This window comes from Mirounga leonina, unplaced genomic scaffold (assembly GCF_011800145.1).
Source record: "Mirounga leonina isolate KUSES-001 unplaced genomic scaffold, KU_Mleo_1.0 Mir_173, whole genome shotgun sequence".
NCBI classification, from domain to species: Eukaryota; Metazoa; Chordata; class Mammalia; order Carnivora; family Phocidae; genus Mirounga; species Mirounga leonina.
In genome coordinates this window covers 19618438-19631828 of record NW_023270447.1, presented here as the reverse complement: position 1 = coordinate 19631828, position 13391 = coordinate 19618438, and positions in this window count along the sequence as shown.

Genomic DNA, 13391 nt, shown 5'->3' with positions numbered 1-13391 from the left:
CTGTGGTAAGTGGCCAAGCAGCCTTCAATACCAGTGTGTCTGAATCCAAAGCACTGACTCTCGACACCTGTGCCTTGCCATGCTGTTTGCTGGTGCAGGATGCAACAGGGGAAAACATAACTTTGCTTTTTTTGTACAGAAGTTTTCCGAAACCTTAAATGGAGGCCCAGAAAAGAAATTGAAATCTATCCTGTCATTTCCCAGGGTCTTGCATGCAGGCATGCATGCATGCATTCATTCACTCATTGAACACACATTTGTTCAGACGTGGGTACATGCAGCCCCGTGGTAGGGGCTGGGGAGACAAGCTGGGAAAGCGTTGGTTCTTGTCTAATCAATACACTCCTAGTGCAGGCTCAGTTACCATGGCAGGATATGGCTGTGAACAGGGTGGAAACGCTGGTATTTTGCCAAAGAAGAAAACACGAAGAAATTGGGTTGGGTTCTGGAGAGGCCACCTTTGTCCCTTTGCATTCCCGATCTTTTTGTTCTCCAAGACAAATATTCAGGTTTTACCTTTGGGGGAAGAAAACACGGCGAGGAGCTTAAAAACGTACTTTAAAGAAGGTCTTCTTCCAGGTTTGTGGGGGTGAGCACTGGAAATGACATTCATCTGACTCAAAATAAATACTCATGAAATAATTTCGAATGGGAGCCACAGGGAGGCTCTTTTAAATCCAGGGTCAGCTGAAGCCACCCAAATTTGCAGCTCGCATCATCCCCTCCCCCCAGGAGCAGAAGTGTGTTTTAATGAAAGAGGAACACTAAACGCTTCCCCCGCATTTTAAGGCATGGGACTCTGGCAGGGCGAGTTCTGCCTCACAGCCAGTGCTGGCCCCTTCCTCACCCGGCCCCTTTCATCTGCCTTTGTTCCGTGTCTATGCGGAGGCTGAGATTTCCCCACCTCGCTCTGTCTTACTGTGGCTCTGAAAGATGATTGCCTTCTGGTGAAGCCCTTTCCCCTTCTTCTGTACCCAAGCTCCGTGTTCAATGAACATCAAAAAGCCTTATCATACCCTGATGGTTTAAATCTTTAAACAGAGCGTAACAGCCAGAGCACATCCAGACCGCTCACATCCTAGAGCCTTGTCACTATGTGTTCCTGCAACAATTACAGGAGAGGGAGACTGCGGAGTGAATCAAGTAGCGGGTGTTGTCTCCCCGGACTCCATGCTGACGCTCTGATCAGGACTTCAGCAAAATTCTGTTTGAAATGAGAATAGACTAATTTTCATCTGACTCTTCTCAGAGGAATCCCATGTGGTCCAACACGCCAAGGGTCATCATTAGAAAACCGCCTTCAAAAGAGCTGAGGCTTCTTGTGGCAAAGCTCTCTCCCTTTGTTAAATTTATAAACATTTATGTAAAAATGTATACATTAATTGTTCAGGCTCTTCTCAGCCTGCAAAGCTATGCCCAGGAATGTACTTGGGGGAAATAAACTCATAAAAATACCCCAAGTCAGGATGAAAATGGCCTCGCTTTGACGGAAAATTCAGAAGAATTCAGTGATCAAAGGCGATTCTTACTCCCAGCTGTTCAAAGGGACTTATATTAAAAAAAATCAGATGTGACCAAGAATAGAAAAGAACTCATTAAGAGCTTAATGAGACAGTGACAGGTGAAGTCATCAGTTGCTTAAACGCTGTCCTGCCTTTTTCACCCCCCTTCCGTAAGAGTTACTCGTTTGTTTTCCTGGATTCAATTTAGATTTCCTGTAAATCATCGTAAAATGCAGAAAAGTTCACCAGAGGGGGAACATTTTTCAGTCCCAAGTCACTGGGCATCTGCGTAATTAAGAAATCATCTCCCCCACTTGCCCCTCGCCTCTATGGGAGATGTTTGCAAGCACGTCCAGGGAAACAAATAATTGAATCGCCTTTCCTTTCCCTCTTCATCGGTTTCCTTGGGGGAGAGAACTCACAAGAGTGAGCAAGTGCGCCAGGAAAGGCCTGATTTGGGGAAGTTTAACACTAAGCCTCATAACCCAAAAGAAAAGGTAAGTTTTTGGCGTCCTTAGAGACGTGGAAATCAGGACCCCTAGAGAGGTATGACTGCATACCCTTTCATAGCTTTTGTCTTGCCACTCGGGGTGTTTATGAAATACCAAAACAAAGCAAAAGAATTTTTTTTTTCTTTTTCTAATTCTCCTAAGCAGCTTAAGTCCCCTTTCACTTTCCCCAGGCAAGACTGGGATCTCTTGCATGTTTCCAGGCTCTGACCTTCCTGATGTTGGTCTCCCAACACTAGTAGCCAGTTTTTTTATTCTTTAAGTGCTAGAGGAGTCATGAAATATTCAGACACTGGGTTTCCCTGAGACCAATCTGGTGGCTTTTTCTTTGTGCTAACTGCTGCTTTCTATGCATCATTCAAAAGGTACATACCAAGTTGTCAGCCCCTGAACTGCTACTTGGTGTTAAACATGAATATTTGTAGCTTAGCAAGGGACTAAATTTAAAAAAAAAATTAATATTTGACAAGCCCAAAGAAAGGCATAACAGGTCCAGAAGTATCCATTTGAAAGGTTTTTTATTTGTAAAAAGTCAAAACTTTTTGTACAACTGGGATGATTCTGAGCCACAAAAGGTTTGTTTTGAAAGAACACCAATGACCAGACTTCTTCCAGGAACCTCGATTATGACTCCGCCATCGCAGACATGGCAGCGAAGTTGTTGTTGTTGTTGATGTTGTGGATGTGGATGTGGATGGCAGGAGGAATATTCATTCCACGCATGTGCCACCAATCTTCCGTGACCGGAAAGCCATGAGAGAGGATAGGAGACTTATTCCAGCTGCACATCAACTATACCTACAGCGGCAAAATTGCCTTTTCCCACATTTCTTAATTAGAATTAGAATCAGCTTAGAACTAATAGAATCTCTTATTAGTCACAAAAAGAATGGCCGCCTCTCCAGTCCAAGTGGCATATCTGCATAACTTACAGCCTTAAGAGCTTATAGTCCCTGGTACTCTTGGCTGACTGCCTTTAACTCTCTCATATTAATGAGTTGTTCTAAATTTAGTCTGCTGTGACAAACTAATATTAATACAGTATTTTATGGCCCAGAGCATTGTTAATACATAGGAATGAAACCCAGAGTCAAAGGAAGGGGGTGAGGGAGTGAGATTACTTTGTGTGATTGTCAAGATATAAGATAATCCAAGGATGTAGATATTAAGACTTAAATATAATACACTGCTTATGGATTTATATTATGTGAAACATTTTCTATTATTTTAAATCCTCATGGCATTAGTTTCCTATTTTCAGGGGTTTATAACTTGGCCATACAAATTCACTCTGGGCCGGAACTTGGAATGCAAGGCCTTAACCTGGGGACATTTTATTTATTTATTTTTTCCCTATTTAACCAAATTAAAAGTCAGTTTGGCCATTTTTAACCCAGGCCAGTGGCAAAGGACAAGCGTAGGTTGGGGAGGCAATTTCGTGTACAGAGCTCCAGCTTCTTTCAAAAAGTGAACCCCAAGAAAAGAAAACTATGAATGACTCCTGGGGAGAATGTTGTAAAAGCAAAAGGGAACAGAAAAGCTTCAAGTGCAGTCAATAAACGTGATGGAGACATTTCTTCACTTAGATGCAGATTTAGTAATGGACCCTGGTCGTGGACCCTGGGGGAGCTGCCAGTCTCCGGGCATGAGTGTGGGTCACCACCCCTGGGGCAGACAGCACATTTGTAGAATTTGCAGAGGGCGTAGCTGTGCGTGTGTGCATGTGTGCGTGTGTGTAAATGTAATTTATATTTGTCATCTGTAACGAAGTCCTAGAAGCATTCAATGTGGGACCTACCCGCTTCTCGAGCACGAGGCAACACTTGCTTTTTAATGAATCCACAACTTCAGAAGAAGGAAAGCGAGGGTCACAGTTATTACCCCAGGCTGCCAGGTGCATCAATCTGGGAAACCGTGAGGTCCACGCAAGTGAGGAAGCGGGGGTGCGGGAGCTCTGGCGAAGGCTGCTTGCGAAACTCGTTTTTGAAGTCCTATGGGATAGAGAAACCAGCCAAAATGAAGCAGTGTTTTCATCCTAACAAAAAAGCACTCAAAGCCTACCACAAAGCCAGCTCCGTGGGTAACTCTCAGGGTGTTTGGGTGTCCTTTTGGCACGTGTTCTTAAAAAGTCTTTTTTTAGATCTTTAAAAGGAGAGCTCGTGTGGGAAATTGTCATTGTATTTCTAGGACATTATATTTTGTAACTTGTAGAAAAATGTAATTTATTTGGTATTGAAAATTTTCCATATATATATATATATATATATACACACACACACACACATATATGGAATTCTGTGACACTGAGGTGAGTTGATAAAATTCTTCTCTCTCTTTTTCCTGTTCATTGTGTCAGGTCAGTGCCGATTAATTCATAGAACATTCCTTTTCTGTACCAAGCTCTTCTCAGCGAGACACTGGGAAAGGTTTTCTGCCTGGAATTTCTTCATACGGGAAATGGGAAGTGACTGCTCTTCAGAGCAGGAGAGAAACTCAGCTGCCCCGCTCCAGCACGAGATGGTCAGGGGGTCTTCCCAGAGCCTAGAAGTGGCTGAGCGGCCCCAGCACAGAGCTGCCGGGAGCACCTCAGCAGCAGATGGAACCAGGAGGCAGCGCTCATAATTTTTGGATTCCCAGTACCGGGTGACAGTGTATTGCTGGGCGGCAGTGCATCTGAAGAAATTGAAAATAACAATAAGATAGAATAATACATTTCAAAAGCAGTGGATTCCCCTGTATAAAAATGTAGTCAAATATAATACCAGAAAACAGAAATATGCACTTTGAGGTTTCTGGTTTAAGGAGACAATTGTGTCTTTTTATAAACTTCTTCACCTCTTCATAGCCTCCCTGTTAATGGGCTAAAATAAAGCATAAGCTAATAACCAGAGGCAGGTTAGCGGTAACTATCTGCTAAGGTGAACAACTCCCCTCAGGGCTACTTAAGGTAAAATTCCAATCTCTATTGCTCTATGACGACCAGTTGTGTGGCTTATGCTCTGTATATGCTGGATTTAATCTCTTTGAAATGTGTGGCTCACGTTGTTTAGATTTAGCTGTTCTACATAACACATGTTGATGTATTTTTGAGCTAAGAAGATGAATTTTTGCTTTACCAAAAGAGAAAATAACTTCTGTATTTTATGTTACACCTGCTGAGTTTCATAATCAAATTGAAAACCAGGTAGGGAGAGATGCTATTGGATTTTTAAGCTTTGTTACAAATTTGAATTGGGGCTTCATTTAGCAGAGGTTGGCTGAACATCTTGAATTGGGTATGGTTTTAAGAAAAATCTAGATTGATTTTTGTATGGCAGCTTCAGGTGAGATAATTTGCTAGAACTGACAAAATGAGTCCGTCCTCTGAGGAAGTTTTCCTTTCTGGCTCTTCCTTGGGATTTAATTCTTCTTTTCATGTTTTTCTTTTTTCTTGGGGGCTGGGGGAAGGGTGCTCTTTACCTTTATTAGCGCCATCTGTTAAAACTGAAGACCCCTTTCAAAGGTCTCCCACCATTATAGCTAAAATTAGGTTGTCTTTAAAATTTTATTTTTTTTAAAGTAGCACACTCACATTCACATGGTTCAAAATTCAAAATATAGTATATAGTTAAAAGTCTACCTTTCAGCACTGTGATCCAGATGTCCACTTTGTTCTCCTCTCCAAAAGTGGCCAGTATCAGCATTTTTCTCATTTATTCTTTCAGGAATACCCTGCCCTTTATGATCTTTCCCCTTTTATACAAGTGATAGTGTTCTTTGGTTTCATTCTCTTAATAATTGATCTTGGAGATTTTTCCATATCAAATCATAGGAAGTTCCTCATTTTTTTTCCCCGGACAGCACTATATTCCATTATGATTGTAATAAAATTAAGTTAGAGTTCTCAACTGGTAAAAATTAAAGATATTTCCAATATTTTGCAGTTAAAAACACTGCAGCAAGTATAGTCTTGTATATATGGCATATCATACACATGTAAAAGATACCTGGAGGATAAATTCCTAGATATGCAATTGCTAGTCAAAGGAAATATACATTTGTAATTTTCATGGACATAGCTAAATTATCTTCTGTAGAGGTTGTGATTTACAGTGTTGGATGAGAGTGCCTAATTCCCTATCACCTGACTATGCATTCCGGTGCCTTATCAAACTCAATGATCTACGTCAATCTGATAGGTAAAAAAAGAGGATACTTCTATATAATTTTTAAAATCCCGTTTCTCCTGCTACGAGTTGAAGTAAGCATTTGAAAAAAATATTTAACAGATATTTGTGTTTCATTTTTTGTGAACAATCTGTTTATGTCTGAAATCACTTCTACCAAACAAGTCCAATCACTTTTTTAGTTTACTCTATAGAATCATGGATTTGGAATCTGAAATTAGAGATTCCAGTCAATTCTTTTAAGTTTGGACAAGAGTACTGGGAAAAACCTCTGTAGCGGATATGAACATGAAGAACATGGGATTTGGTTGACACCCCCTCCCTTTTTTTAAATTATGAAAGTCCTGATTTTATTTGAAGTTTTGAAAGCAGAGTAGGAAGTGAAAAGCTTCAGGTTGTATGGGATTGAAATTGTGTTCAAAATTGTTCTTTTAGTAGAATGCATCTCTGCATTGCCCCCTCCACCCCTGGATCTATTCATGCAGATACTTGTTTGCATCCCCTATTAAATGTAGGTTGAGGGGCGCCTGGGTAGCTCAGTCATTAAGCGTCTGTCTTCGGCTCAGGTCATGATCCCAGGGTCCTGGGATTGAGCCCTGCATTGGGCTCCCTGCTCAGCGGGAAGCCTGCTTCTCCCTCTCCCACTCCCCCTGTTTGTGTTCCCTCTCTCTCTCTGTCTCTCTCTGTCAGATAAATAAATAAAAAAATCTTAAAAAAAAATAAATGTAGGTTGACCTTATAGTCAGATGACTCCTATATTGATCTGCCACTGAAGAGCATAAAACAAAGATTGGAGGGATCTGTGGGTCATTGCACCAGCCCTGTTTTAACCTGTATATCAAAGAGCTTTACTCTTGGTATTTATTTTGTTAGCTTAAAAAAACTTTTTAGGGCGCCTGGGTGGCTCAGTTGGTTAAGCGACTGCCTTCGGCTCAGGTCATGATCCTGGAGTCCTGGGATCGAGTCCCGCATCGGGCTCCCTGCTTGGCGGGGAGTCTGCTTCTCCCTCTGACCCTCCTCCCTCTCATGCTCTCTGTCTCTCATTCTCTCTCAAATAAATAAATAAAATCTTTAAAAACAACAACAACAAAAAAAACTTTTTAAAAAGATTTTATTTATTTTAGAGAGAGCACAAGTGAGAGCATGTGAGTGGAGGGGGGAGGGGCAGGGAGGGAGGGAGAGAGAATCTGAAGCAGACTCTGCCCTGAGTAGGGAGGCCAGTGTGGGGCTCAATCTCAGGACTGTGAGATCATGACCTGAGCTGAGACCAGGAGTCGGTCCCTTAAACCAACTGAGTCACCCAGGTGCCCCAGCTTAAAATTTTTTTTAAAGAAATCTAAAATGTACAGGGAGTACTAGAGAATAAGGGGAATATAGCCTTCCTTATTCCCAGCACTCAGAGCTAACTCTGTCACATTTGCTTCCAGCCTCTTAAAATAATTACATGATTGGCTATAGTCTCCTCTAACCTTGAGTTTTGTTGTTGTTGTTGTTGTTGTTGTTGAAGATTTATTCATTTTAGAGAGCAAGAGCATGAGTGGGAGGGGCAGAGGGAGAGGGCGAGAGAATATGAAGTGGACTCCACACTGAGCACATAGCCCGACATGGGGGCTCGATCTCATGACCCTAGACCCTAAGATCACAACCTGAGCTGAAACCAAGAGTCAGACACTTAACTGACTGTGCCACCCAGGAGCCCCTAACCTTGAGTTTTGTTTCTTTTCCTCTTGTTGAGGGACAACCACTGTTGATTTAAAAAGAAAAAGTGTGTGCGTGTATACATATTTGCATATATATTTGCAACCTGTAATCCATAAACAATATATAATGTTGAGTGCTTTTTAAGGATATAAGCAGTAAAATAGTATATCATTCTGTATCTTGCACTTTTTACTTAACATTATAGCTTTTTGGAGCTATATCCATGATGATGTGTGAATATATACATATATTAATATACATATGTCCCGATTATTCTTTTAATTTTTTTGTGTGGTATTTCATTGTCTGAATATAACACATTTTGTTTAAGCCTTCCCTTACTGGTGTATATTTAGGTTGTTGCTGTACTTTTCAATATAGATTCACAAAGAGGAACTCATGGGATCCTTATGTGAAGCCAGGGACACATGTAACACAGGACAAGTGAGGAAATTCACACACAGAGAGGTTGGATGACTTGGCTAGAGTTGGTTATATTCTCAGATAGAATACAGGCTGCTTAATTCTTGTGTAAAACCTTGTCCCCCTCTATACAGCTTTTCATTCCTCAAAACATGGACCATTTAAAACTTGTGCTCACAGTCTGGGTTGAGAATACCCTATGTTTCCCTCATTGACATATATTCATATCTGTATCCACATCTATATATCAGTTTTAGCTCTGTTTTAAAGTTTTTCTACATTCAGTTACTTTTAAGACATAAATTAAAAAATGGCTGTCTAAAAACCAGGTATTTTAATAGATGCCAAAAATACAGATAAATTTTTCCTCATGTGTATTCACGTTCAGAGAAAACATTAAAGGTCTCTCATATAACAAGCCCCCCCCAACTTAATTCTTTTTCTATAGACGTGTTCTTGATATATTGCTGACATTTTTAAAATCCAGGACCAGGACTTTATAAACTTTTCCTCCGAACTGCAATTTCTATATTCTTTTTCAATGACTAACACATTCGAGTAGAAAGGACAAGATTGTCTTTCTCAAGCAAGAATTTTTCTCCTACTTATAAAAATGACCCTGGTTAACTGGAGGATGAGGAGCTGAAAGTCAACAGCACTCAACAATGAATACAACACTTTAAGATGAAGAAGAATGTTTATATAGTGTTGTTTGTGGACTTACAGAATATTTGAACTGAAGGGATGTTAGGCCATAGATGCAGGACTTACCCAAGGTCACATAGGGTGCTAGCATACCAGAGCACGGGAGGATTACATAATTTCCAAATAATTTAGTTTTCTTGTTTTTCCAGAAAAGAGGGGCATAATGTTCTGTGGATATGTTCAGAACTAAGAAAGGAGAACAAAATTTTCTGTTAAATAAATCTACTAAAATCAGAATATTTCACTTTACAATTATAGAGCGATTGAATTCAAATATTTGTGTGGCTAGTGCTAAGTGTGGGATTGTCCTCACTGCATATCTAATTGGGAATGATATATTTACAAAATTGTGAATCTGTCACAGAGTCACAGTTTTGGAATTGCTTCTGCAGAAAGAAACTGGCCTGTCTTGCTAGCATTACCTTCAGAGGGCTTTCAATTTCTGTTGAACCTTGTCAAAGCTCAAACCTTACTTCCTTGGGGGAGCAGAGCATTTCTGGCTTCCCGATATTGGATCAGGTGTCCCTCCTTTCCTGCATGCTCCCAGAGAACCCTGTGTCTATCCCCATCTTAAGCATTTATGACAACATTTCATCATGCCCTGATTACATGTTTGTTAACCCCACTTGGCTGTGGGAGCCATATACCTTAGGACCAAGTTCATCCTTTTTATCATTAGATGACTCTACCAGAGTATGGGTACAGAGTAGGCAATCACAGAAGTTTATTAATAGACACAAAAGATGAATGAATGAATGAATGAATGAATGCATGCATGCTCTGGTAGGAATATCATGTCTTAGGAGGAAATTTGCCCTCTACACGAATTGTGGCATACAATTTAAAAATGCTAAGTGCCCGTTACTGCTAAATAAATAAAATGTATTGACCTTATATGAAAAAGTTTGAAAGTAGAGATTTTTCTTTCTTCCCCCTCACTGAACTAGAAGTGATGAGTTGTCTATTCGAGGATGTAACAATTTTCCTGTATTGTTTAAGAACATTATAACTCTTGCCTTTTATGCCAAAATAACCACCTAGAAGTAAAGAAATGCTTTTTAATACAAACATTCTGTGGAATATCTATCACCTCTTCTGTGTTTTTTTATTGACAGAGTGGGAAGCCATATTATAACTCATTTAGTTTTAGGTAAGTTCTTTAGCTATACCACCAGCTAAGAAAACACATGAAGCTTTAAATTTCTATTATTAGATTATCAAATGCAAGAGCCTAAAACATCTAAATGTCACAGTGGTAAAAGTATCCGGCTGTAATTTTAATGTTTTACCAGCCTAACATAATTTTAGAAAGAAAACTAGGCAGTATCAAGAAAATAAAAACAAAGTGGTTGTTTTTGTCTAGAATAAATGTGGCTCTAGTTGAGGATTCTATTTGATTATATGATTTGGGCCTCTTATCTGAAGCCCGTGAGTGCTTTAGAATCCCAGGGCCTTTTGGAGCCTTTTAAAAAGTTTTCTCACTAGAGGGCAGCATTTGACTAAATGTCCAAGCAGAACATTTCCTGGGGAACTGGGAATATCCATGCAGATCACTTTAATAACTCAGTTAGCGGCCTTACATGGCTTTCTAATTTGATTTGTTGGGCTGGGACCCAATCTGGTTTGATAAGCCTTTAGAAAGGAATTTTAGGGATTTATTCCACTAATAAATACGAATTGTTTTTAGACAGGTATTATAACAGATAATAGATATTATAACTTTGCGGAAGTCACGCTTACCCTAGAGCTTCTATTGCCTAGCCTTTTAAATGCACATACATTATTAAACTATTTATTATTGTAACCGAATAAAACATGAATGGGGTTACTGATTTATCAGCCCTTTTTTTTTCTTTCTTTTTTAAAAACCTTTCCAATCACATCTATTTCCTAGTTGGTATGATACTATCTTTTCTCACCTAGATTTTTGTTTTTAAGAGTGAGCCCTACAGAAGTGTTGCCGGTGATTGCGAGAGCTGCCAGTGGAGGATCTCTCTTATGGAAGGTGGTCTTCCTTTGAGCTGGGCCTCAAGGATAACCAATGTGATGCTCGAGGATGCTGGAGGAACAGTGCTTTTCATATCCCAGAGAGCATGTCCATAGGCTGGTCTACTGGGTGAGGTTTAAGACCCAAAAAGGTGGCCTCATCCTTGATTTTCAAGGACAAGAGAGTAAGCCATTTCTTGGTCCTCATCATAATTCTGTCAGTGTTGGGACAAAACCTCTTATTTTCCAGCTTAGAGCTGAATGTACAGTGGAGACAACTGGGATATACAACTCTTTATGGAAATTAGATATGACAGCTAATCACCAAACTGCAACCTGCTATTTGTTAATAGGAGCATTGCCGTGGAAGCCAATGTTGGAGAAAATGGCATTATCTTAATAGTCATTAGGCTTTTTTTTTAACATGTTGAATTATTGCCAAAAGAAACTGTTCAAATAGTCCCAACAAAAATTTACATCCATAAACATACACACATAGGCACTTGTACACATACGTACATTGTGCCATTGGATTTGTATTTTCAAATCTTGATATAAATTTATTCTTGTTCTAGGTGAAAGCGATCATATTTAGGGGCTTATAGCGTTGAAAGAGACATGTGCTCTTCCTGTTCCAATTTATGTTTGGATGAATTATTGAAAAGCTTTTAAAATGCTCCTTTGAGGTACTATACAGGGTTTCTGATGACTATGTTAGTAGGAGCTAAATTTCTTGAATATTGTAATTGTTGGAGGAGGTAATTTAGGAACAGATACTTTTCTAAGGAAGCCAGTGAAGATCAGAAGCTTTGTGAAGGGCTTTGTTCAAGACTAACATCTCCAGCTGCCCTGGTTATCCTCACGGGGAGTAGTGGTTTGAGCTCCCAACACGGCACCCCTGGGAAACACTGTTGGGACAATATATTTAGCCTAAGGGATCTAAGAGGAAAACCAGGAATGGAGGGGAAGAAAGAATAACTAGTACTTAGAGTAGTGGTTAAAATATGAAATCTGCCTGGGTTCTAATCTCGCCTCTGTCACTTACTCGCTTGTGTCACCTTGGGAAGGTTATTTAGGCTCTCCATACCCCGGTGTCTTGATCTTTAAAAGGGGGATGAAAATAATCCCTATGTCAGTAGGGTTATTATGAGAATCAAATAGCTGATGTTTGTAAAGCTTTTAGAACTGTGCTTTCTTAATTAACATATTAATAAACATGTTTATAAATAAAATATTGAATGCCTTCTGTGAACCTGGCATTTTCATAGATTTCACTTCATTTTGATCTTTAATCTAGCTCTGTGAGTCACTGTTCTTAACCTGTTTTCACAGATTAAAAAACAAACTGAGGTTAAAAAAAGAGTTGGTAAATGGCCCAGGAACACAGGGGAGGTGGGGGTGGGGTAGAGAACTCTGAGCTGTCGCCTGGGGAGAGGGAGAGGTAAGTGTTACTTCAAACAGAGCTACTCTGGTCTATGCTGGGATCAAGCAGGGCCACGGAAGCCAGCCTGGGGTTTGGCCAGACCTCTTGCAGAGCGGGAGCCCCCCCTGTGTGGAGGGAGACGTGAGTGTGGTAAACCCGGGACCTGGTCCTGGTCCTGGTCCTGGCGGTCGTGAGTACGGCCCAGGAGCGCCCGGCGCCTCTCTCAGGGAAAACCCCCTTCCCTGTGAGGGGTTGCGCACAAACCTTTTGGAGAGGAATGTGCTATGGATGCAGTAGGTTAGGAATGAAGCCTCCTCAGGCTGTTTCCATAATTGGGCTGTTGTAGATAATGTTGCTGCTATAAGCATCGGGGCGCATGTGTCCACTGATTAATGAATGGATAAAGAAGAGGGGATATATCTATATCTATATATTTATATCTAGATATAAAATGGGATATTACTCAGCCATAAAAAAGAATGAAATGGTGCCATTTGCAATGACATGGACGGAGCTGGAGAGTATTATGCTAAGCGAAATAAGTCAGAGAAGGGCAAATACCATGTGATTTCAGTCATATGTGGAGTGTAAGAAACAAGCAAAGGGGAAAAAGGTAAACAAAGAAACAGATACTTAATTATAGAGAACGACGAACTGATGGTTATGGGGGGCGAGGGAGGCGGGGGATGGGTTAACTAGGTGATGTGGATTAAGGAGGGTGCTTGTGATGAGCACAGGGTGATGTCTGGAAGTGCTGAATCACTATATTGTACACCTGAAACTAAGACACTCTATATTGACTAACTGGAATTTAAATAAAAGCTTACAATAAAAATGAAAACTTTCCACAGTGGAAAAAAAGAATGACGATTCCTTTAGGAAGTGCCAGGGAGGACCTAAAAGTGACCATTACTGAATCATTCCTGGCATTAGAGGCTTTGGTTTTCCGTATGTGTTTTTCGGGTCTGTGTCTGAC